This window comes from Phocoena sinus, chromosome 21 (assembly GCF_008692025.1).
Source record: "Phocoena sinus isolate mPhoSin1 chromosome 21, mPhoSin1.pri, whole genome shotgun sequence".
Taxonomy (NCBI): Eukaryota; Metazoa; Chordata; class Mammalia; order Artiodactyla; family Phocoenidae; genus Phocoena; species Phocoena sinus.
In genome coordinates, this window is record NC_045783.1 from 20,739,640 (window position 1) to 20,764,536 (window position 24,897).

At 39.6% G+C, this 24,897-nt stretch overlaps 1 pseudogene; it reads right to left on the reverse strand.

The window, feature by feature from the left end:
* LOC116746695 overlaps window positions 1–24,897 on the reverse strand; it is a 147,175-nt pseudogene that overhangs the window by 12,041 nt on the left and 110,237 nt on the right.

Below are 24,897 nucleotides of genomic sequence, written 5' to 3' on the forward strand. Positions count from 1 at the left end.
ACACTATGTAAACAGTTGTTACAACACAAATTCAAGTTTTGCTTTTTGGAACTTTCTGGAATTTTTTCCGAATATTTTTGATCCATGGATGGTTGAATCTACAGAAGCAGAACCTGTGGATACAGAAAGCCAACTGTATGTATGTACATCCACTAAGAAAACAATAGAGGGAAGGAGACAATCATAACTCTGTCCTTTCTAATTACAGAAACTTTCATACCAAACCCTGTGTATCCCCATCCTATTGTTTAGTTAACACTTGTGTTTGGACAGAAATTGTCCATTTAAAAGGTAATGAGATGTTCATGGAAAGTGGGTGCAGAGAAGGAAAACTGAAGGAAGGAGGAGGAGATTGATGGAAGGGAGAGAGGGAGAAGCTGTGGTCGGGTGGGGAAGCCTGTGAAGATGAGGAGACAGAGGGAAACAGAGAGAGGATGGGAAAAGGGTCTCAGCCCCGGGCAACTCACCCTCCTCACTGCAGGCAAATTCTTCTTCTTAATGCAAGGCTCTGAGGATGTTCCATCTCAGCTCAAAATCTTCCCTGGCTTCAACCTTTTAATCAATAGAGATCTGCCTACTCTTTAAAAAAATAGTAATAATGAGAAAAATACATCCAATATTCTGACAGGTTGTTTTTAAAGACTTTTTAAGTGAAAGTAATGGGAAAACAGTTACTTCCAATGGGGAAAAATATTCTGTAGTCTGATTTGCATGTTAACTCCTTTAAGGCACCATCAAACATCAGTAACTGCTATATTTCAATGGTTCCTGGCAGCTTTTTGAGTTTCATTTGTGTGTGTTTGCAGAGTTTCAACTTGGAATTTAACAGTGCTTTTTAATATTTCAGGACAGACACACTGTCACTTTTCAAAGACTCTTATGTCTTAGCTATCAGAAGACACATACCTTGGGTATGGCATGCCTCCATACAGGCGTACCTCGGAGATAGTGTGGGTTTAGTTCCAGACTACAATAAAGCAAGAATATCACAAGAAAGTCAGGTACACAATTTTTTTTTGGTTTCCCAGTATATATAAAAATTATGTTCACACTGTACACTACACTGTAGTCTATTAAGTGTGCAACAGCACTATGCCTAAAAAAATGTACGTACCTTAATTTTGAAATACTTTATTGCTAAGCATCATCTGCGCCTTCAGCGAGTCATAATCCTTCTGCTGACGGAGGGTCCTGCCTCGATGCTGATGCTGCTGACGGCTGGGGTGGCCGTGACAATTTCCTATAATAAGACAGTGAGGAGGTTCATCACACCGATCGACTCTGCCTTTCACGAGCAATTTCTCCGTAGCAGGCAATGCTGTTTTACAGCATTTTACCCACAGAACTTCTTTCAAAATTGGAGTCAGCCTTCTCAAACCCTGCTGCTGCTTTATTAACAAAGTTTATGTAATATTCTAGATCCTCTGTTGTCATTTTCAGTCTTCACGGCATCCTCAGGAGTAGGTTCCTTCTCGAGAAAACAAACACTTTCTTTGCTCATCCATAAGAAGCTCCTCATCCATTCAAGTTTTATCATGAGATTGCAGCCATTCAGTCACATCTTCAGGCTCCACTTCTAATTCTAGTTCTCTTGCAATTTCCACATTTGCAGTTACTTTCTCCACTGAATTCTTGAACCTCTCAAGAGGGTTGGAATCAACTTCTTCCAAATTCCTGTTAGTATTTACATTTTGACCTCTTCCCACAAATGTTCCTAATGGCACCTAGGATGGTAAATTCTTTCCAGAAGGTTTTCAATTCACTTTGCCCAGATCCATCAGAGGAATCCCTATCTATGACAGCTATAGCTTTATGAAATGTATTTAAATAATGACTTGCAATAACATGAGAAACCTGCACAATCTGTCTGATCTTACCCAAATAAAAATAAATTTAAATAATTTTCCAAATGTGTATACATTATTCTTTTACGTATTACTATGTGTTACTTTATAAATAAAATTGTATATGCATGAATCAAGTAGTATTCGCATTTTTGCTGAAGCTAGCTGCCAATTCTAATTAGAGTAGCAAAAACACAAAGTCCATTTTGAAACTAAAATGCATTCACATATCTAAATCAAATTGACAATTTTCTATGAAAACTTGGGAGGCAGTATGTTTGGAGCCTTCATAATGGCACATTGTAGCTAGCTTCACAGAAATGGTGATTGAATATGCAAAGTAAAACAGGGTATTAGGGCTTCCCTGGTGGCACAGTGGTTGAGAGTCCCCCTGCCAATGCAGGGGACACGGGTTCGTGCCCCGGTCCGAAAAGATCCCATATGCCGCGGAGCGGCTGGCCCCGTGAGCCATGGCCACTGAGCCTGCGCGTCCGGAGGCTGTGCTCCGCAATGGGAGAGGCCCACGTACTGGAAAAAAAAACAACAGGGTATTAAAATGTATAAATATTTATGTTAGAGATTTCTCCATTGCAACCAATAGACCTAAATAATAAAATGGTATACATATATGAGCTAAAATTTTCAGTACATATACCTAAAACTGGAATATGTCCACAAGTTGGGAAGGCTTCAGTCAAGCCTGAATATCTTCGAAGACTGCAATGTGTTCAACTTCTCTGTCTTCTATTATATCTGCTTCATGCAAAGGCTGACAACCCTCACAGTCACAGAAAGGCTGCCAGCAGCTTCCAAAACTACATACATCCTCATTTAATTCCAGCTAATGAAATGATTCTCTCCCAATAACGTTTGTTGAAAACTCACAAATGCTTGTTCCCAAGAAGCCTATCTCAAGAATATACTCATATCTCACTGACTTTAATGGAACCATGAATCCATCTCCAACAAAAAACCATGAACTGACTACCTTGAAAGGATGTGTTGACTACCTTGGAGGAAAGAATCTTAGGATAAGTTCAGCTTCCATAGAGTTACACGGACTGCATGGGGACAGAGTGAATGCCTGAGAAGCAATTCAGAAAGTGTTACCAAAAATAAAGGAGAATGGATGATGGAGAGCCCAAACTAGTAAGTGATTTTTCCTATGTATTTTCAAAAGTATTAGCATATCCTGTAATTCTTGAAGGAAGTGTTATGAGTTGTATTATGAGTCTAAATAAAAGTAACAGAGAAATATTATAAATGTACTCATTTCAAACAGTAAAAACATATACCAGAGCAGAATAGTTCCTTACCTTAACATTCTAGTATGCTGGAGGAAAAATTATACCAGTAGGAAAAAATGCACTAGAAAATTGTTGGTATAAGTTTGAAGGAATAAATTCACCATATAAGGTTTTAATTATAACTAAAGATTTTCCTAAGCTAATCTGAATTGAACAAGGGATCCGCACGAAGCCTGAAATTTTATGTTCAGCAGAACTGTTTACAACCAGAAATTAAGCTCATTTTAGCGTAAGCAGCTTTGCATATAAGCTGATTTTAGGGACTGCTGAAATTCAAAATGTAAACGGCTTTAATCTAATGGTTATCCCTGCTTTGTAATAAATGCAGTCCAGCCTGTATCTTCGCTTCCCATTAATCATTGGGTTTTTTCTTTCTTCAATTCACTTAAGGCCCAAAGTGGCCGATATATTGGACCACACACATTTCTCAACTGTTTGGCTCACAGGGGTTTAATTCCTTTATGGAAATTTGTGTGGATGCTTCTAATTTTAAAAAAGAAAAGAGCTGTGTCTCAGTACACACACATGGCTGGTGGCTACACATTTCCAATCAGAATGCAGGTGTCCAAATAAATCTATTTTGTTAGGATTCTAAGAGTTATCAAAGCTATTTTGAGAATTTCTAAATTTCTTCAAGGATTTTCATTCATCTTTTAGACACCTAAATCAATATTTTCTCTTTTACTTCTATGTCTGATACTATTAATAATCCTTTCCAATTACTCAGTGCCTAATATGTACCAGAAACTGTGCCAGGAGCATTATCTGTTTTATCTCTAATAATAACAATTTTAATTATGGAGAAACTGAGACTCAGAAATGTTTTTAATTACCTAGTCAATAAAGCTAAGAAGATAAAAAGCCTGCATCTGATCGCAGAATATGAAATTATTTTCTGGGCAGAAAATGCCTCTGTAACCTTTCAACCTGATTACATTTTTCCTTTTTCATCTTCATATATTTAGGTCAAAATGAAGCATTTATGTTAAGGGAGGAATGCTTCTTGCATATTACTATTGTTTTAGAAATGCAGATCATTACGTATCTTATACAGAAAAGTAGGAAAGAGAGGAAAATGTTCATTCCTAACCTTCAGAAAAACATCTGCGGTCTGACCTGGAAGATGCTTAGGGATGGAAGAAGAACTGACTAAGATAGAAAAGAACCAAGTCAACAAGTAATGTTTAACACCAACGCATCTACAGAAAGAGGAAGGAACCCATTAGGGGCTTAGAAGAAAAAGATCAAGATGTTAGAACTAGCTCTAGCTTTTCTCCCCTTGCGCGGGTCCCTGGCCTGGCTATTTTGTGTTTGCCCTGCCAGATCCACCCTCTAGACTTTTCTTCCTGGATCACTGGAAGCTGACCTATGTGAACTGTATCTTCGTGCTCTTACCTTCTGAGGCTTCTGTTTGAGTTAAACCACGGGGAAGTTCTGGCAGAAAATGAGAGGAGAAAAAGAAATTGAGGTCTGTTTTTATTTTACAGACTCCCTTGCTTCAGGGTCACTGTCAGACAGCTGCGTTACTCCAATAGGGAGACCAGTTTTGTCAGAGGGTCCACGCAATGCATCTACCCACCCTGGGTCTAGATAATGGCTTTCCCTGCTTGCCATTTTAGTTAGTGATATTGGAGGCTAGCCACTTTTGCTAGCTTCAGGGTACTGCAATATCCCTTGACGGTTTCTTTATACGCTGCCCACACTTTGGTACAACATCCATTTATTAAACTTTCCTTAGTTACCCACTGTGAATGTTCCATCTTTTTCCAGCTGGGACATTGACTAACAGAGTAATTGGCTTTTGGAGCAGCTTTAGGAAACTGGGTTTTCCATCATTTAGGGTTGTAGAATTGTATCAAAATAAGATTCCATGATTGAGCTTATATGTTTGAGAAGAGAAGAAATAATCTCTTTGCTGGGGGTAATGGACCAATACTAATTCTGTAGCATGTGGTGGTCTCATGATAACTCAAATTATCCCCACTGGTAGCTTGGGATGAGGGATGTTGTGTGGATGGAGGTCAAGTGGCTAACGTACTTGGTAACTATGGTAACAATCATGACTATAAAGACTGTGGAGTCAGTTGGCTTTCTCTCACTAGCCTAGAAAGCATAAATAGTGCAAAGGACAAACTGAAGTCCTTGAATGTCCAACTAAGAACTGAGAAAACAAATCAGAAAATCTTTAGGGCTATTGTGAAGAGGCTCTCATCTCCTATAGCTGCAGCAAATATACACTAAAAGCTGTAATGGCCATTTAAATATCAAATCTTGGGAAAATATATTTTCTAATATATTGAAAACAGCTGAACAGCTAAATTGCCCTGAATCCACCTTGCCAGCAGACATATCCCCCCCTCCATTGTGCAACAACCCAATACACACACACACACACACACACACACACACACACAAGGAACCAGCATCCCTCTGGAGGAAAAAAAAAAATGTGATGGTGATCCTATTATTTTCTGTATCCTGATGCCTTGACATCTGGCATCTTGCTGACCCTGGAGTGACTGCCCTCTCAGGGCTAGCCAGTTCTTAGAAACAATAAACAACTCAAACAAGAGTGTGCTTTGCAAACACAAACCAACTGACCCAAAGGCCACACCACTAACCATCTCCTTTACTGGGCTCTTGCACCCTGGGCCGCTATCCACCTTCCCTAATTGAGAGGCCTGGGACCTGGGACCCTTTGCTGCAGTGCAGCAATGCTTGCACCTGGACAAACCTCTCCTCAAGCTACGAAATACAAAGAAACTAGAAGGGACTAAAAAGAGCTGCGTGCATGAGCGACTGGGGCAAATGCTGGACAGAAGACACAAAAAGACCAAAAACCCCAGCTGTCACTTCTGAGGAGCTGGGAGCAGAAGCAGGGCACTGCGCGTGCCCCCTGCACAGGCCGCCACCAAGGGGTGGGCAGACCCCTGGACACACCCCTCCCCCCCCATGTAAGGAACCAGCTCGCAGCCCCTCAGGGAGCGAGCAAGCAAGGGAGCCTGTTGCTTGTTCTCCCTCCTGCTGCAGCAGGGGCCCCAATAAAGCCTTGCCTGAATTTCTTGTCCGGCCTCTGATCAATTTCTATTGATTAAGGACCCTGGTCTGTAACATACTCCAGGTCCAGGTACCAGAAAACTAAAGACAGTCCCTATGCCCCAGAGCCCGCTGAAGTTATTCCAACCAGCCAATCCTAAGCCTGCTCATCCTTCCTTACCCTTTTTTCTCCCCCACAGAAACCATAGCAACAGCTCTTGCCCGCGCTTCCCTCTCTCCCTCTGCCTCCTGACCGACCCTGGGTCTTCCCCATATGGACCCCCATGGCACAGCATGCCCCCTCCTACTGGAACGATGAGTAATAAACTATCTTTTCAATGGCAGTCATTTCCTGATCTCTTGGTCTTACTATGCCTCAAATTTTCTATTAATACACTGTATGTTTTCTATTAATACATTATAGGTTAAAACGGTTCTCATGCTGTTTCCTCAGAAGAGGTTGCTGAGTCATCTCAGGGGGCATACCCCCACCTCACCCTTTTGCCTTCAAGTCCATGAAAAGTTAGCTATTCATAGACTAGACTGGGAAGTTCATGGCATGCCTCAAGAGGAAGTAGTTTATACTCTAAATGTGTTATAGGATGTCACTGATTTCCACTGGCAGCAGTTTGGGAAACACTTTATGAGTGGACCCTAGATATTAAGGCAGGAAGGATAAAATATGAACATTGACTGGGATGAATCTATTGATTTACAGTATTGAGTTGAGTGCCTGGGAATGGTGTCACTAGCAGATCTTTAAACTTCCAAGTTCCCCTGACCCTACCTTGCCATCCTCTTAATATCTTGGCTGACAGCTGAACTCAACAGGAGCCTACAGTCATTAGGGATCAGATACCAGAACCTCATCAGTTTAGAGTGAACGTTAGATTGATTCTGTTATGTATAAAATGCTCACCTACCTATAAAAATCTTCTCCACAGTTGCCCAAAGGAGATTCCATTTGTTAAACTGTCAAGAAACGTATTGGTGAGAGGGGCACCACCATGTAAAGCTCTGTAGTGGTTGTTTCCAGTAAGCCAGAGCTAACAATGAGGGATTCTGCAATAAACTTGGACTCCATCATCTCAACAGGGATAATAGGCTCCTAGAGGTGCACAGAGCAGGTGGCAAAGTTGATTTGTCATAGACCATGTGAGTGCATCGAGAATAATAGGCCACTGAGTTGGGTGACAATCTTATTTTTGAGAGACAGAGGTCTGTGCCAATGGTTAACTGATCATGAAGTCACCAGGAGTGAAACAGATTGGTGGCCTAGAAATGTTTTTTGTATTAAAGTGGAAAATTCTAGGGCTAGTGGAGAAACCTGATGCAAGTGCAGTAGGGAACTTACGGCAGACACATCTGATTATTTTCCGACATCTGGCCATTTAGCGGGGATAGATATACTTAGTTACTGGCAGAATACTTACACAGGTTCTATGATCTGTACAGTGAAGGTTATTATGACAGAAAAGGCCAAGTGAAAGCGCTTGGATATTCCCACTCCTGCCAAGAGGGTAAATAAAAAGCCAAGTCAATCTGGGACATTTGCAGAGACTAATACCGACTACACATATTTCAAATATGTAGGGATAGCAGTTCCTACCACATTCTCATTAATTGCCTGTTAACCAGTGAAAAAGAGAATGAGCTCATAGAGCAAAACTACAGATTATCACAAAATTAATCAGTGGTGATGACAATCACAGTTCAGTTGCTGAAGTCAGTGCCTTTACTATGGTCAATCAACAGTCTCTTGTGTGCATTCCCATTCCTATTAAAAAAATTAACCTGAAGCATTTTTACCTTCACCAGCAATGACATCTGTATACCCTTACTCCTCTGACTTAGGGCTATGTCATAATAAAGTTGAAAGATCTCTTGCGTATGCTGGTATCTCATTACTCTTATTCTATATTGATGACAGTATTCTAATGGAATCTGATGGTGAGAAATTAATTAGCCTTCAAAATGCTATGGTTAAGATACAGCTAAATCTTGCAAAATTTCAGGGATTCGCCACCTCAGGGAAGTTTCCATGGTGTTTCCTCAGTATAGAGAATATCTCAGAATATCCTCTTTACAGTGAAAGCAAGTTGCTACACCTTACACTGCCCACGATGAGAAAGCAGCTCAATGGTTGTTGGGACTCTCTGGATTTTGAGACAGCAACTATCATATTTATGTGTGCTTCTCTAACCCATTACTGGATAACCCATAAATCTGCCAGTTTTGAATGTACCTACAATAAGAAAAGACTTTGCAGTGGGGAAAAGATGCCCTGCAATTTAGATTCAATCAGCAGAGCTGATAGTATCAGAAGTGTTTATCGCAGACAGAGATGCTCTAAGGAGCCCTTGGAAAGCCTCAACAGGAGAATCAGCACAGATCCCTACAGTTTGAGAGTAAGTCCTGGCCTTTTCAGTAACTAACTCTCCATTCAAAAAGCACCCTGTGATCTGGTACTGGTCGCTTGTAGAAACAAAATATTGGACCATGGGATCACAAGTCATCATGCATCCCTACCTGCACATCACCAACAGGATGTAGCTGACCTACTGAATCATGAAATTGGATGAGTGCAGTAGTACACCACTGTGTAATGGAAAAGGAATTTATGAGACTGGACCCGAACAGGTCTGGAATGTACATACAGACAAGCTGCAGAAGAATTAGGCTCAGCTGCACATGATTTCACTGCTTTACCACCTCTCTCTCTCAAACGACATCTATGACTTATGTGAACATACACAGCTAACAACCAAACGAGGATACTTTTAAGAGCAAAAAGTGGCACTATTAATAATTAAGATGGGACAGCGGGTATAAGTCAAGAGTGTCCTGAGCAAACCGCAATCGTTTATCACCCTGTTTATGACCATTTGACAAGGAAAGAAATGTATGGATTTGCTTAGAGTAATATGCATCCTATTCAAGAAATCATCAGAATTGGACAGTTGCTACATTATGATCCCACTAGGAATGTACTTAGAAGGCCACAGAGCAGGGATGTCCCTCTAGTCCGCAGACTTCTGCAGTGTGGAGGAACATCACTTCATATACAAGGAGAGATAACAGGATACAGATCTGTGCTGATTCACGGGCAATGGCTAATGGGTCAGCTGGCTAATGAGGGACTTGGAAAGAACAAAATTAGAAGACTAGCAACAAGAAATTTGGAGCTGAGGTGTGGACCTCTCGAAACAAGCAAAGAGTGTAAAAATATTTCTGACGCCTATAACTGCCTACCAGTGGACTGCACTATGAATGATACGAGCCTGTGAACTTCCCTGTGACTGTCAGCCATCCAGGTGCTTTCTCAAGGGGCCTATTTACAAAGTGGATATTGTCAGTGGGATGAGGGCTATGCATGGATTGAACAAGAGCTATTTCCTCTCCCAGGTTTATTTGGCTACTGCTATTATGCTCAACCTGCCAAAAGTAAATGCCAATGTTTCGCTCCCAATGAAGTTTCATTCCCTGGGGGTACTAACTGGCCACCCGGAGACACAATGATTAGCGTTGATCCCTTATATCATGTGTATTAGATAGATTCTGTTACAGTAAAAATCAATCTCAACCTACCAGGGGCTTAAAATACTAGTAATAGCAGCAAAAACTATTTCTTGTTTGTGTTACTTGTGTTGGCTGTGGGTCTGCTCCATTTGGCTTCTATCTCGTTGTTGTAATCTGGGACCCATGGTGAAGGAACAACTCCAATTTGGAATATCCTGCTACTGTGACAGAGGGCAAAATCAGGAGAGGCTGAAACAAATCAATGACATAATTCACTAAAAGTCTCTATTCTCTGTGTGCAAATGCCATAAATCACATCCACTCATTTTCTTTTGACCAAAACACAAGATTAACCTCAGCAATGAGAGCAGTAAAACATACTCCATATACCATTTACAAGGCAAATGGAAAAATCACAAAAGCAAAGAGCACTGAAATATAATCCTCTTATGAGGAAAAGAGCCGATATTTGTGACAATAATGCACATTTCCACAAAACAAGAGGCAGCTATTCCACCTCACTGTACATACACACAGAAGCAGACATATATTCAGAAACATATTCATCTCTATCCATAATTCCTCTTCTAGGACTACCATATATGGGATTACAGAATGCCTTATCAATTGCCATGGTATTCCACACAAAATACCCTTTGATCAAGAGACATATGTTACAGCAATGCAAAGATGGCACAGAGAATTCATAGGTCTTAGCACATCTTTCATAACATGGTTGAAAGCATATTCAACAGTCCACGAGATTGGGATATCAATCAAAAAGATGTACTACTATAAGCCTCAAATCAGTGGGCAATATATGGTGCACAGATACCTGCCATAGATGGGATGCGTGTGTTTAAGAGCCAACAAGTAGAACTGGGAGTGATTTCTCTCACTATTAAAGTCATTACCCATTGGTACCCATTTAGCTCCCCGTCTCCATTAGTATGGGCTCTCTGGGTATTTAGATTTCTGTACTCACAAAAGGAATACTTCCAGCAGGACACATCATCATGATTTCACTAAATCAGAAGGTGAGACTGCACTCTGACAGTTTATGTTCACTCATATTTCTTTTGATCTCACAGGCAGACAGGGGATAATCCTGTGACCTGAAGTAGCTGATCCTGATTTCCAAGGAAAACATGTCCTGCTACAACACAGTGGAGAAGAGACAGACGATCTCGGGAACACAAGTGATTGACGATTCATGGAGGCTCCCCTCAGGACTGCCTTGATCAACAGTTCAGGTCAGTGGGAAAGTGCAGGAGGATAACCAAGACTCAGATCCTGTAGGCCTAAGAACTGGGTAACTCCACCAGATAAATAATGTCTTTCAGTGGGGTGTAGTCGAAGGTTAGGGTCACATAAATTATGGTAGAAGAAGGCACCTGTGATTTCCAACTTAGACCTCATGACTAGTAATGAAATGAGGATGACAGTATCTATGTTCATGGTCATTTTTTCTTTTCTTTCCTATTTCTGGTAGCAGCTAGTATTTCACATTCCATGTAACTTTTAGAACTTTGTGTGTCCTTTGTATTAAGGACATACGTTTTTCTCTGGAGAAATGTTAAAAGTGGATGCCAAAAGAAAAAGGGATGAATTGCGCTGGATGTCTTTCATTTGCCCCTTCCAATATATTCTCCATTCCTTTCAACCCTAGTCTGTGACAAGACAGAACTATATGAACTGCACAACTGACAGGTAAATAGGTTTATAAAGGTAAGCACAGAGGGTGAAGGTCCTGTTATTGCATGTGAACACTCACCAGTGAGCATCCACCACAAAAGAAGCATTTAATAATTCAACAGACAAAATGACTCGGCCAACTGATGTCAGCCAGCCTCTGTCATCAGTCATGGCCAGTGTTGGCAAATCGCTCTTAAATGGGGTGGCCACAGTGTAGTGATGTAGCTGGAGGCTAGGCATGGGCTCAACAGTACCAGCTAGGCTACTACAAGTGCCACTGCCAAACGTCCAAACTTCTAGCAACTGGAATCCATTCTGGGACCTCAATAAGACACCGACCCTGGAGACCAGCTGGAGTAGTGATTATAGTTTGTCTTACTAACCTTCCTCTTCTTAGTTTCCCCAAAGGAAGAGACCAACCATTATCCCAAAGAGCTGTTCCCAGATAAGATGAACTCACTATATGAGTGAAAAAAGGGTTGGAAAGTAGTGGAAGCTAGGATGCACCTCCCAGATGCCACCTTTAGAACTAAACCAATTATTTCCTCAGCTGCTGGAGTATTGGCTGATGGCAAACAGTTAATTCCCTCTCCAGGAATGATTTCGGCCAAGGGTTGCCAACTCATCATTTATGACTGCTGAATATCGCACTACAAAACCTGGACCCTTGACTCAATTCGGAGTGGCCATCCCACTTCCAGATCTTCCCAGAGGAGTAGCTGTGGAGTCTTTCACAGCTACATTGCAATTCAGCTGCTCCCTCTGCCCCATCCTGATTCTTGCACTTACTTAGAGTATGTATGTGAAAGGACTCCTCAGTAAACTCCTGCTCACAAGTCTGCTTCTCAGAGTTTGTTTCCTGGAGAAATCCTAATCATTCTAAAGCAGATGTTTAAATTAATAAATGATTGTTCTCTATTAAGATGATCTTTTCCTTATTCTAAGTAAGTCAGTTAGCCAATGAAATGTGTGTGGAAGTGAATGGATATGATTTTCGGCAGGAGCTTTACAGGCAAATGCACAATTCAGTACGTCCCCTTTAGTTCTTCCACATCAACCACTGATGTTCAAGATACTGGGAGATTTATCGTCTTGTCCAGATTGAGGGCCACATGAAGTAGAACTTCCCTATCAATTTGCAATAAACATGTAACATAAATGAAAATCAAACCTCTGTTCTTTGATGTCCTTGAAATTTTGACATTGTTATTTTAGCGTCATCGAGTCAAAGATGACTGGGAACAACCGCAGTCACATGAAGTTGGGGTTTGGGGTACTCGTTGTAACAAAGGAGACCACAGCACAATGGAGAACTGTAGGAATGTCAGTACAGGGGTTTAGAAGAGACTTGTTCACAGGATTTGGACTGATGTTATATAATTTGGGGGAGGTTTCAAGTAAGCAAGCAGCTTTTGCTCTTGACTGGGTATCCTCAGTAAGCAGGGGGCAATTCTATGATTCTCTCAATACTTTTTTATTTAGAAGGCAAGAAGAATGGAGGACAGCTATAGTTGATAAAGAAGCAGCAGTTACATGGCTAGCAGAGTGAAGGGGATGTTTGGGTATGATCATGGTTTACACAGAGTTCTTTTTTTTTCCCCCTGTGCTCAGAGTTGGTTACAGAGTTGTCCTGGTTTTGCCTTGCTTTATCATGGTTAGAATAACCTTGTCTGACATGGGTGTTCTGTGAAATTGTTTATGTCTGGCAAGAGAACACTACTACATCCTAGGTGTTAGAGCCAGGCCAGCTTCCTGCTAAGAGCAGTCATGGGATATTTTTAACCTTTTCTTCTTCCAGTTCCCCTCTTTTATCTAAAGCCAAAGTCAGAAGAGAGGACATTAGTCCAAGATACCCACATCTTCACCACTGCTGAAATTTTACTGTTGAGGAGGTTGCCCGGACAACACGTCTGTTTTTGCCTGGAGTTATTAGTCCCTTCTGCTCCCATGCTGCAGGATAAGTTGTCTAATTAAGACTTGACAAGGGCTGTGCAACTGAATTTAAAGCTCAAGATAGGATGCATGGGCTAACTGCAACACAGGTAGGTACCAGAAATAAAATGGTTACGTTAGTTCTTGTAAAAAGCCCCAAAGTGAGGGAATTAGATTGTCAAAAAAGGCAATGAGAACAAGTGTTAAAATCCAGCTGAGACTCTTGTAGAGGTGGATTGTTTCTTGAGCCCAGTCATGGACTATTCTATTTGACATACATTATTTAAACAGGTTTAGCAAGAAGGGTTTGCTACAGCACAACCTCCCTCTCCCTGACTAAGCTAAGAGGCAATCGTGTGATTATAAGGAAACTTGTGATTATATAGGGTCTACTCAGATAATTTGGGAGAGCTTTGGGGTTCCCTAGACCTATAGTTTGTAATAAAAACTAGGGGAAAAATACACAGTGGAAGCAGAAAACAACACAATGACAAGAGAAAAATTAATAGGTGAATTAAAAGAAAAACTTGAAAAAATCCACAGAATTCATTAAAAAGGGACAGAAAACTAAAGATATGGGAGACTGGTTCAAGATGGCAGAGTAGAAGGACGTGCTCTCACTCCCTCTTGCAAGAGCACCAGAATCACAACTAACTGCTGAACAATCACCAACAGGAAGACACTGGAACTCACCAAAAAAGACACCCCACATCCAAAGACAAAGGAGAAGCCACAATGAGACGGTAGGAGGGGCGCAATCACAATAATATCACATCCCGTAACTGCTGGGTGGGTGAGTCACAAACTGGAGAACACATACCACAGAAGTCCACCCACTGGAGTGAAGGTTCTGAGCCCCACGTCAGGCTTCCCAACCTGGGGGACAGGCAACGGGAGGAGGAATTCCTAGAGAATCAGACTTTGAAGGCTAGTGGGATCTGATTGCAGGACTTCAACAGGACTGGGGAAAAGAGAGACTTCACTCCTGGAGGGCACATACAAAGTAGTGTGCACATCAGGACCGAGAAGAAGGAGCAGTGACCCCATAAGAGACTGAACCAGACCGACCTGCTAGTGTTGGAGGGTCTCCTGCAGAGGCGGGGGGTGGCTGTGTCTCACTGTGAGGACAAGGCAGCAGAAGTTCTGGGAAGTATTCCTTGGCATGAGCCCTCCCAGAGTCTGCCATTAGCCCCACCAAAGAGCTGGGTAGGCTCCAGCATTGGGTCGCTACAGGCCAAAGAACCAACAGGGTGGGAACCCAGCCCCACCCATCAGCAGACAAGCTGATTAAAGTTTTACTGAGCTCTACCCACCACCAGTCCCTCCCATCAGGAAACTTGCACAAGCTTCTTAGATAGCCTCATCCGCCAGAGGGCAGACAGCAGAAGCAAGAAGAACTACAATCCTGCAGCCTGTGGAACAAAAAAACACATTCACAGAAAGACAGACAAGATGAAAAGGCAGAGGGCTATGTACCAGATGAAGGAACAAGATGAAACCCCAGAAAAACAACTAAATAACATGGAGATAGGAAACTTTCCAGAAAAAGAATTCAGAATAATGATAATGAAGATGATCCAGGACCACTGAAAAAGAAGGGAGGCAAAGAACGAGAAGATGCAAGAAATGTTTAAAAAAGACCTAGAAGAATTAAAGAACAAACAGAGATGAATAATACAATAACTGAAATGAAAAACAGACTAGAAAGAAGCAATAGCAGAATAACTGAGGCAGAAGAACAGATAAGTGACCTGGAAGACAGAATGGTGGAATTCACTGCTGTGGAACAGAATAAAGAAAAAAGAATGGAAAGAAATGAAGGCAGCCTAAGGGACCTCTGGGACATTAAACGCAACAACATTCGCATTATATGGGTCCCAGAAGGAGAAGAGAGAGAGAAGGGACCCAAGAAAATATCTGAAGAGATTACAGTTGAAAACTCCCCTAACATGGGAAAGGAAATAGCCACCCAAGTCCAGGAAACGCAGCGAGTCCCATAGAGGATAAACCCAAGGAAAAACATGCTGAGACACACAGTAATCAGACGGGCAAAAATTAAAGACAGAGAAAAATTACTGAAAGCAGCAAGGGAAAAATAACATACAAGAGAACTCCCATAAGGTTAACAGCTGATTTCTCAGCAGAAACTCTACAAGCTAGAAGGGAGTGGCATGACATATTTAAAATGATGGCAGGGAAGAACCCACAAGCAAGATTATTCTACCCAGCAAGGATCTCATTCAGATTCGATGGAGAAATCAAAAGCTTTACAGACAAGCAAAAGCTAAGAGAATTCAGCACCACTAAACCAGCTCTACAACAAACACTAAAGGAACTTCTCTAAGTGGGAAAAACAAGAGAAGAAAAGGACCTACAAAAACAAACCCGAAACAATTAAGGAAATGGTAACAGGAACATACATATCAATAACTACCTTAAACGTGAATGAATTAAATGCTCCAACCAAAAGACACAGGCTCGCTGAATGGATGCAAACACAAGACCCGTATATATGCTGTCTACAAGAGACCCACTTCAGACCTAGGGACACATACACACTGAAAGTGAGGGGATGGAAAAAGATATTCCAGGCAAATGGAACTCAAAAGAAAGCTGGAGTAGCAATACTCATATCAGATAAAACAGACTTTAAAATGAATGTTACAAGAGACAAGGAAGGACACTACATGATGATCAAGGGATCAATCCAAAAAGAAGATATAACAATTTTAAGTATATATGCACCCAAATTAGGGGCACCTCAATACATAAGGCAACTGCTAACAGCTATAAAAGAGGAAATCGACAGTAACACAGTAATAGTGGGGGACTTTAACACCTCACTTACACCAATGAACAGATCATCCAAACAGAAGATTGATAAGGAAACAAAAGATTTAAATGATACAGTAGACCAGACAGATTTAATTGATATTTATAGGACATTCCATACAAACACAGCAGATTACACTTTCCTCTCAAGTGAGCATGGAACATTCTCCAGGATAGATCACATCTTGGGTAACAAATCAAGCCTCAGTAAATTTAAGAAAACTGAAATCATATCAAGCATCTTTTCTGACTACAACACTATGAGATTAGAAATCAATTACAGAGAAAAAAATGAAAAAAACACAAACACATGGAGGCTAAACAATGCGTTACTAAATAACCAAGAGACCAGTGAAGAAATCAAAGAGGAAATCAAAAAATATCTAGAGACAAATGACAAGGAAAACACAATGATCCAAAACCTATGGTATGCAGCAAAAGCAGTTCTAAGAGGGAAGTTTATAGCAATACAAGCCTACCTCAAGAAACAAGAAACATCTCAAATAAACAATCTAATCTTACACCTAAAGGAACTAGAGAAAGAAGAAGAAACAAAACCCAAAGTGAGTAGAAGGAGATAAATCATAAAGAGCAGAAATAATGAAATGGAAACAAAGAAAACAATAGCGAAGATCAGTAAAATTAAAAGCTGGTTCTCTGAGAAGATAAACAAAATGGATAAATCATTAGCCAGGCTCATCAGGAAAAAGAGGGAGAGGACTCAAATCAATAAAATTAGAAATCAAAAAGGAGAAGTTACAACAGACTCCACAGAAATACAAAGCATCCTAAAAGACTACTACAAGCAGCTCTATGCCAATAAAGTGGACAAGCTGCAAGAAATGGACAAATTCTTAGAAAGGTATAACCTTCCAAGACTGAACCAGGAAGCAACAGAAAACATGAACAGACCAATCAGAAGTAATGAAATTGAAACTGTGATTAAAAATCTTGCAACAAACAAAAGCCCAGGACCAGGTGGCTTCACAGGTGAATTCTATCGAACATTTAGAGAAGAGCTAACACCTATCCTTCTCAAACTCTTCCAAAAAATTGCAGAGGAGGAACACTCTCAAACTTATTCTATGAGGCCACCATCACCCTGATACCAAAACCAGGCAAAGATAACTACAAAAAAAGAAAATTACAGACGAATATCAATGATGAATATAGATGCAAAAATCCTCAACAAAATACTAGCAAACAGAACCCAACAACACATGAAAAGGATCATACTCCATGATCAAGTGAAATTTATCCCAGGGATGCAAGGATTCTTCAATGTACACAAATCAATCAATGTGATACACCATATTAACAAATTGAAGAATAAAAACCATATGATCATCTCAATAGATGCAAAAAAGTTGACAAAATTCAACATCCATTTATGATAAAAACTCTCCAGAAAGTGGGCATACAGGGAACTTACCTCAACATAATAAAGGCCATATGTGATAAACCCACAACGAACATCATTCTCAATGGTGAAAAACTGAAAGCATTTCCTCTAAGATCAGGAACAAGACAAGGATGTCCTCCCACACCACTCTTATTCAACATAGTTTTGGAAGTCCTAGCCACAGCAATCAGAGAAGAAAAAGAAATAAAAGGAATGTAAATTGGAAAAGAAGAAGTAAAACTGTCACTGGTTACAGATGACATGATACTATACATAGAGAATCCTAAAGACACCACCAGAAAATAACTAGAGCTAATCAATCAATTTGGTAAAGTTGCAGGATACAAAATTAATGCACAGAAACTTCTTGCATTCCTATACACTAATTATCATAAATCTGAAAGGGAAAATAAGGAAACACTCCCATTTACCCTTGTAACAAAAAGAATAAAATACCTAGGAAGAAACCTACCTAGGGAGACAAAAGACCTGTATGCAGAAAACTCTAAGACACTGATGAGAGAAACTAAAGATGATACAAACAGACGGAGAGATAAAACATGTTCTTGGATCGGAAGAATCATTATTCTGAAAATGACTATACTACCAAAAGCAATCCACAGATTCAATGCAATCCCTATCAAATTACCAATGGCATTTTTTATAGAACTAGAACAAAAAATCTTAAAGCTTGTATGAAGAAACAAAAGACCCCAAATAGCCAAAGCAGTCTTGAGCGAAAAAAAAATGGAGCTGGAGGAATCAGATTCCCTGACTTCAGACTATACTACAAAGCTACAGTAATCAATACAATATGGTACTAGCACAAAAACAGAAATATAGATCAATGGAACAGGATAGAAAGCCCAGAGATAAACCCACGCACATATGGTCACCTTATCTTTATGAAGGAGGCAGGAATATACAGTGGAGAAAGGACAGCCTCTTCAATAAGTGGTGCTGGGAAAACTGGACAGGTACATGTAAAAGTATGAGATTAGAACACTCCCTAACACCATACACAAAAATAAGCTCAAAATGGATTAAAGACCTAAATGTAAGGCCAGAAACTATCAGACTCTTAGAGAAAAACGTAGGCAGAACACTCTATGACATAAATCACAGCAAGATCCTTTCTGACCCACCTCCTAGAGAAATGGAAATAAAAACAAAAATAAACAAATGGGACCTAATGAAACTTCAAAGCTTTTGCACAGCAAAGGAAACCATAAACAAGACCAAAAGACAACCCTCAGAATGGGAGAAAATATTTGCAAATGAAGCAACTGACAAAGGATTAATCTCCAAAATTTACAAGCAGCTCATGCAGCTCAATATTAAAAAAACAAACAACCCAATCCAAAAATGGGCAGAAGACCTAAATAGACATTTCTCCAATGAAGATACACAAATTGCCAACAAACACATGAAAGGATGCTCAACATCATTAATCACTAGAGAAATGCAAATCAAAACTACAATGAGATATCATCTCACACTGGTCAGAATGGCCATCATCAAAAAATCTAGAAAGAATAAATGCTGGAGATGGTGTGGAGAAAAGGGAACCCTCTTGCACTGTTGGTGGGAATGTGAACTGGTACAGCCACTATGGAGAACAGTATGGAGGTTCCTTAAAAAACTACAAATAGAACTACCATATGACCCAGCAATCCCACTACTGGGCATATACCCTGAGAAAACCATAATTCAAAAAGAGTCTTGTACCAAAATGTTCACTGCAGCTCTATTTACAACAGCCAGGAGATGGAAGCAATCTAAATGTCCATCAACAGAGGAATGGATAAAGAAGTTGTGGTACATATATACAATGGAATATTACTCAGCCATAAAAAGGAATGAACTTGGGTCATTTGTAGAGACATGGATGGATCTAGAGACTGTCATACAGAGTGAAGTCAGTCAGAAAGAGAAAAACAAATATCATACATTAACGCATATATGTGGAACCTAGAAAAATGATACAGTTGAACTTGTTTGCAGGGCAGAAATAGAGACACAGATGTAGAGACAAACTTATGGACACCAAGTGGGGAAACTGGAGGAGGGGGGTGGTAGTGTGATGAATTGGGAGATTGGGATTGACATATATACAGTAATATGTATAAAACGGATAATAGGAACCTGCTGTATAAAAATATAAATAAAATGCAAAAATTGAAAAAATACACTAAAAATATGAGGAAAACATCTTTTGAAAGGAGGATAGATACAAAAGTTCCAAAATACACATAAAAACCACAGATACGGGAGGATAAAATGTGTTTCGAGTTGACAAAAGTCTTGAGTTTTCAGACCAAATGATTCAACTTTCTAAAAAGTATTTATTCTAGTTTTATCCTTAAAAATTCAAATTTTATTAAGAATAAAGGCTTATAAAAATTTTGTCCAGGGAGAAATTAAATACACACACACACACACACACACACACACACACACACACAGTATAATCATATAAAAGATAATCGGCCAGGGTAGCTTTATTCTTTTCTTACAACACATGTAAACCAGAGAATTATTTAGGAACATACGCTGAGTTCTGAGAAGAAAAATGTGGTTACTCAATAAAGAATACACAACAGAAAATCATATAACTTTCCTGAATAATTTGATGCAAAATTCACATCATGATAAAATTCAAAACCTCATGTGGGCCAATCAGTTCCTCCCAACTTGACTGCTACATCCATCCACCAAGTCATCATCATCCTTTACCTGGATTAGTGCAAACGCCTCTTTGGTCTCTCTGTTTTATACCCTTTCATTCCTATGATCTATTCTCAAAAAGTATTCAGTGATCACGTTAACATGTGAGTTAAAATATGTTCAAAACCTTGTAACAGTACTATATCTGACGCAGAGTAAAATCTGAACTTCTCATGGTGCCATACAAGGTCTTACGGAATCTGCAATTGTTCTCTTATCTCATTACTCTTCACTTCCTCCCCCTTTCCATCCCAAGTCCACCAGCCTTGAACATGGCCAGACCTAAGACTGCCTCCAAGCTTTTACATCTGCTGTTCCCCCTGTGTGAAATATTCTTTCCCCAAATTTTCCTTATTCACACTTAGTCACCTCAGGTTTTTACGATAATGTCACCAGGTCATTGGTAAGTTTCTCGATGCCCAACTTTCAATCCAGGCTTCCAAACATTCTCTCTTTTCCTTTTTTAAATTTCACCATACATGTTTCCTTTTAACATAATTTATTAATTTAAGTCTGTGATTTTGCTGGAATGTTAGTACCACAGGAACAGGAACTTTTGTGTCTTTTGTTTACTACTATATACAAATCCTTTGAATTTTACCTGGCATATACATAGGTGCTCATTAAATATTCACTGAAAGAGTAAATTTTTAAAGATTTATGGCATATTCTCATAGACTAAGAAAAGATGAATATATCCTTAATGTGATGCTGATTTGTGCCACTTCAGTGGAGGGGTGATGTGGGTAAAATTAAACCATCCCTCTTACCCTCTCCAATGCTGCCAGTTTGGGATTTTTTTTCCTCCAATGGTGTGCTGGATTTCTCCACTGGACTCCTAGACTTGCACAAGAATCCTTCGTCCGTGGTGATTGTCTAGATCAGTGTTCTCTAGGGGCTACTGGACCATAACTGAGAGGAGCTGGAGGCTGTCCATGGGCCACTTCAGGGTCCAAAGCCAGCACCACGGTCTGATGCCTATTACCCGATGCATGAGTGGGCAAAACTCCTCCCAGGTTTTTTGGCTACGATGCTGGTGACATATCCAAAGCCAAAGAGTGCTATAGTCCAGTCCCCAGGGACACAAAGCTGTTTCTGGGTCTATAGGCAAGACCACAATCAGCAAGTCAGCCTCTTGTGTACAGACCTGTCTTCTCAAAATGACTTTCTTTTTTTTTTTTTTTTTTTTTTTATTTTTTTTGTGGTACACGGGCCTCTCACTGTCATGGCCTCTCCCGGTGCGGAGCACAGGCTCCGGACGCGCAGGCTCAGCGGCCATGGCTCACGGGCCTAGCCGCTCCGCAGCATGTGGGATCTTCCCGGACCGGGGCACGAACCAGTGTCCCCTGCATCGGCAGGCAGACTCTCAACCACTGCGCCACCAGGGAAGCCCAAAATGACTTTCTTTGTTCCTGGACTGCACCAGGATTTTGCCATCTCCTACCTGGATCCCACAGCTCCCATAAACACACTTTCATCTGTGGAAGGATGCCAAATTCTTATTGTTGAAGTGAGGCTATGAGGGATATCTTATTTCAGCCATCTTACTGAAAAGAAATTTCTTAAAAGTACATTTACAGTTTTTTTTAATTTATAAAATACATACAAATAAATTTAACACAAGATACTTGGCTTTACATTAAAAAAATTAAAAACCACTAAAAAACTTCAAGAATGAAATTAAGAAAAATATAAACAAATGGAGATATATGCTAAGTTCTTAGAAGATTAAATATTTTTTAAATATCAATTATTCCCAAACTGATTATAGACTAATGCAGTTGTAATTACAGTTTCAGCAGGAATTTTCTCAAATAGAGTGTTGATTGGTTCAAATATGTGCCACAAAATTTTGGAGGCAATGTGGTTTCATAAAGGGAATTCTGAAGCTGGACTCAGGAGACATTACGGGTCCTGGCTCCAATTCTAGTTAACATAACTTTGACCTAATTTTTTTAACATTTCTAGACCTTACCATTTTCACCTAGAAAATGAAGGAATTATCAATATATTAGATGATGTATATGGTTATTTCTACTTCTAAAATTCTTTGAATCTGTTGTGCATAAGATATAATAGCTTAAAATTGTTTAATTTTAATGCAATTAAAATATAGAATAGGTAACATAATGTTTAATGAGTTTATTTAGTTGTGAATGAAATCGGAAATAGTTTGTTAACTGCCAAGTTGGCCTTGGCAGTCACTTAACATTTTGAATAAATAGTAAATGAAGTCTATTGAAGAGCAAGGAAAACCTCAAGTTGCTTAAGGCAAGCAGCACTTTTTAGGCCCCAGTTTCTCTAAATTTCAATGTGATTTTATTATATGAGGTTTAAAATATTTACATACAGCTTCTGTTTAGGGGAACAATTATCCCATCTTCACTTTTATGATTTCTAACTGCCACATTAATTCATAAAATTATGGATTGGATAATTTTCTTATGAACGTGAGGGCCTGGTGTTTATTTGCTTTTATATCTACATTTTTATATCAGCTCCCAGGACACCTTTCACAAACCATTAAGTTTCTCAGTGTGTGGAAGCTTTTGGATTATTTAGCTTATCATAATAAAACAGTCCATTCAGTATAATATCCAGAAATGGTAGACCACATTGGAAAAGATTTTTATTTATTCCTCTTTTTAAGCAATAAAATGATGTCACTTTGTTCTACAAATGCTCGAATAAACATTTTTAGGAAAAATATTTAGGCATCATGACTTTTAATGTTTGTTCTCGATCCCAAGCCGGTAGATTTATGTAGGAGGATTCTTCTCACTGCCAGAATCCAAACAAAAAAATTACAGGTCTCCATATCGAAAACTGTAAATGTTAGGAAAAAAATAAACTTCATGGAATAAGAGCTATTAAAATTTAGAGCAGACATCCACCATGAATTTTCACTTTTGAACATAAACTATCCATCCTTTTAGGCAGAGGACTGCTGTTTCCGTTAAACCACTTTCATGGCTGCTATGAACCTCTCTCAGCGGGCTGGAAAAGACAACTCTTATGAGACTCATTCTTAGCCTTCCCTGTCATTTCTTGTGGCAGATTTTTTAAGAGTTCAGAGTCATATGGGGCTGTAACGTAACAGTCATATACTCATCCTTCTACCAACACCTTCACTTGAAAAGTTTCATGGTCACAAAATCCAAAATGCCCAAAACTGCACTAACTCATCATCCTCTCAAATCTGATCTTCATGTGTTCATAAGGCACTCAATTTCTTTGAGTTCATGTATATATGAGAAAGAACTGAGCAATTTTGCCTCTCTCTAGCTTCTCATGTAATTGGTGCATTTGCAAGAAGAAACCCTGTAGGCTTGGCTCAGCTGCTTCCATGTTTCTCTTTTATTCAGTCCACCGCAGAGAGGATGCTCAAAAATCTGCTTCACCACAATGCATCTTTGAGGGAGGTGTCCTAATGACAACTCCACACGACCATGTAGGTAAATCCATTTACTTCAGGGGTAAAGAGTAGAAGTTCATTGTGCCCCCATATGTAATTGATACACTTCAACTCAGCTTTCTCTATAATATAATTACTATTTTGAAAGTTACTCACTCCTATACATATCTTTCTATTTTGGGAAGAGAAGGGGGGGGTTAGGCAAAAAGCAGGCTCACCAAACCTGTGTGTTAATACGTGTGTGTGTGTGTGTGTGTGTGTGTGTGTAGAGAGAATTCAAATACCATAATATTCATACTTTTATTTTATTAAGATATCATTAAATACCATGATATTTACCCTTTTAAAGTGTACAATTCAGTGGGTTTTGGTATATTCACAAAGTTGTTCAACTATCATCAATATAGAATTCTAGAACATTTTCATTACCCCCCTCCCAGAATAAATTCCATATCCATTAGCAAACATTCCCCCTCTGCCTAGTCCTCTAATCCCTGGAAACTACTAATCTACTGATTCTATGAATTTGCCTATTCTGGACATTTCATAAAAATGCAATCATACACTATGTGGCCTTTTGAGTCTGGCTTTTTTTTAATTGAGCATAATGTTTTCAAGGTTCATCCATGTCACAGCACTTATCAGTACTTTATTCTTTTTTATGGTTGAATAATATTTCCATTGTATGGATATACTCATTTCATTTACCCATTCAACAGTTGAAGGATATTTGGTCTCTTTCCACTTTATGGCTTTTACGAATAATGTTGCTATGAATATTTGTGTACTGTTTTTCCATGAACGTATCTTCAATTATCTTGGGTATACATCTATGAGTGGAATTGCTAGGTCATATGGTAACTCTGTTTAACTTTTTGAGAAACTGCCTAACTATTTTTAAAGTGGCTGCACCATTCTACATCTCCACCAGCAATATCTGAGCGTTCCAATTTTTTCACATCCTTGCCAATACTTGTTGTGATCCACCTTTTTTATTAGCACCATCCTAGTGTGTGTGAGGTGGTATCACGGTTTTGATTTGTATTTCCCTTCTGACTGATGATGTTGAACATTTTTTTTTTCATGTGATTACTGGCCATCTGTGTATCTTCTTTGGAGAAATAGCTATTAAAATCCTTTGCCCATTTTTAAATTGTTTTTTTTTATTGTTGAGCTGTAATAATTTTT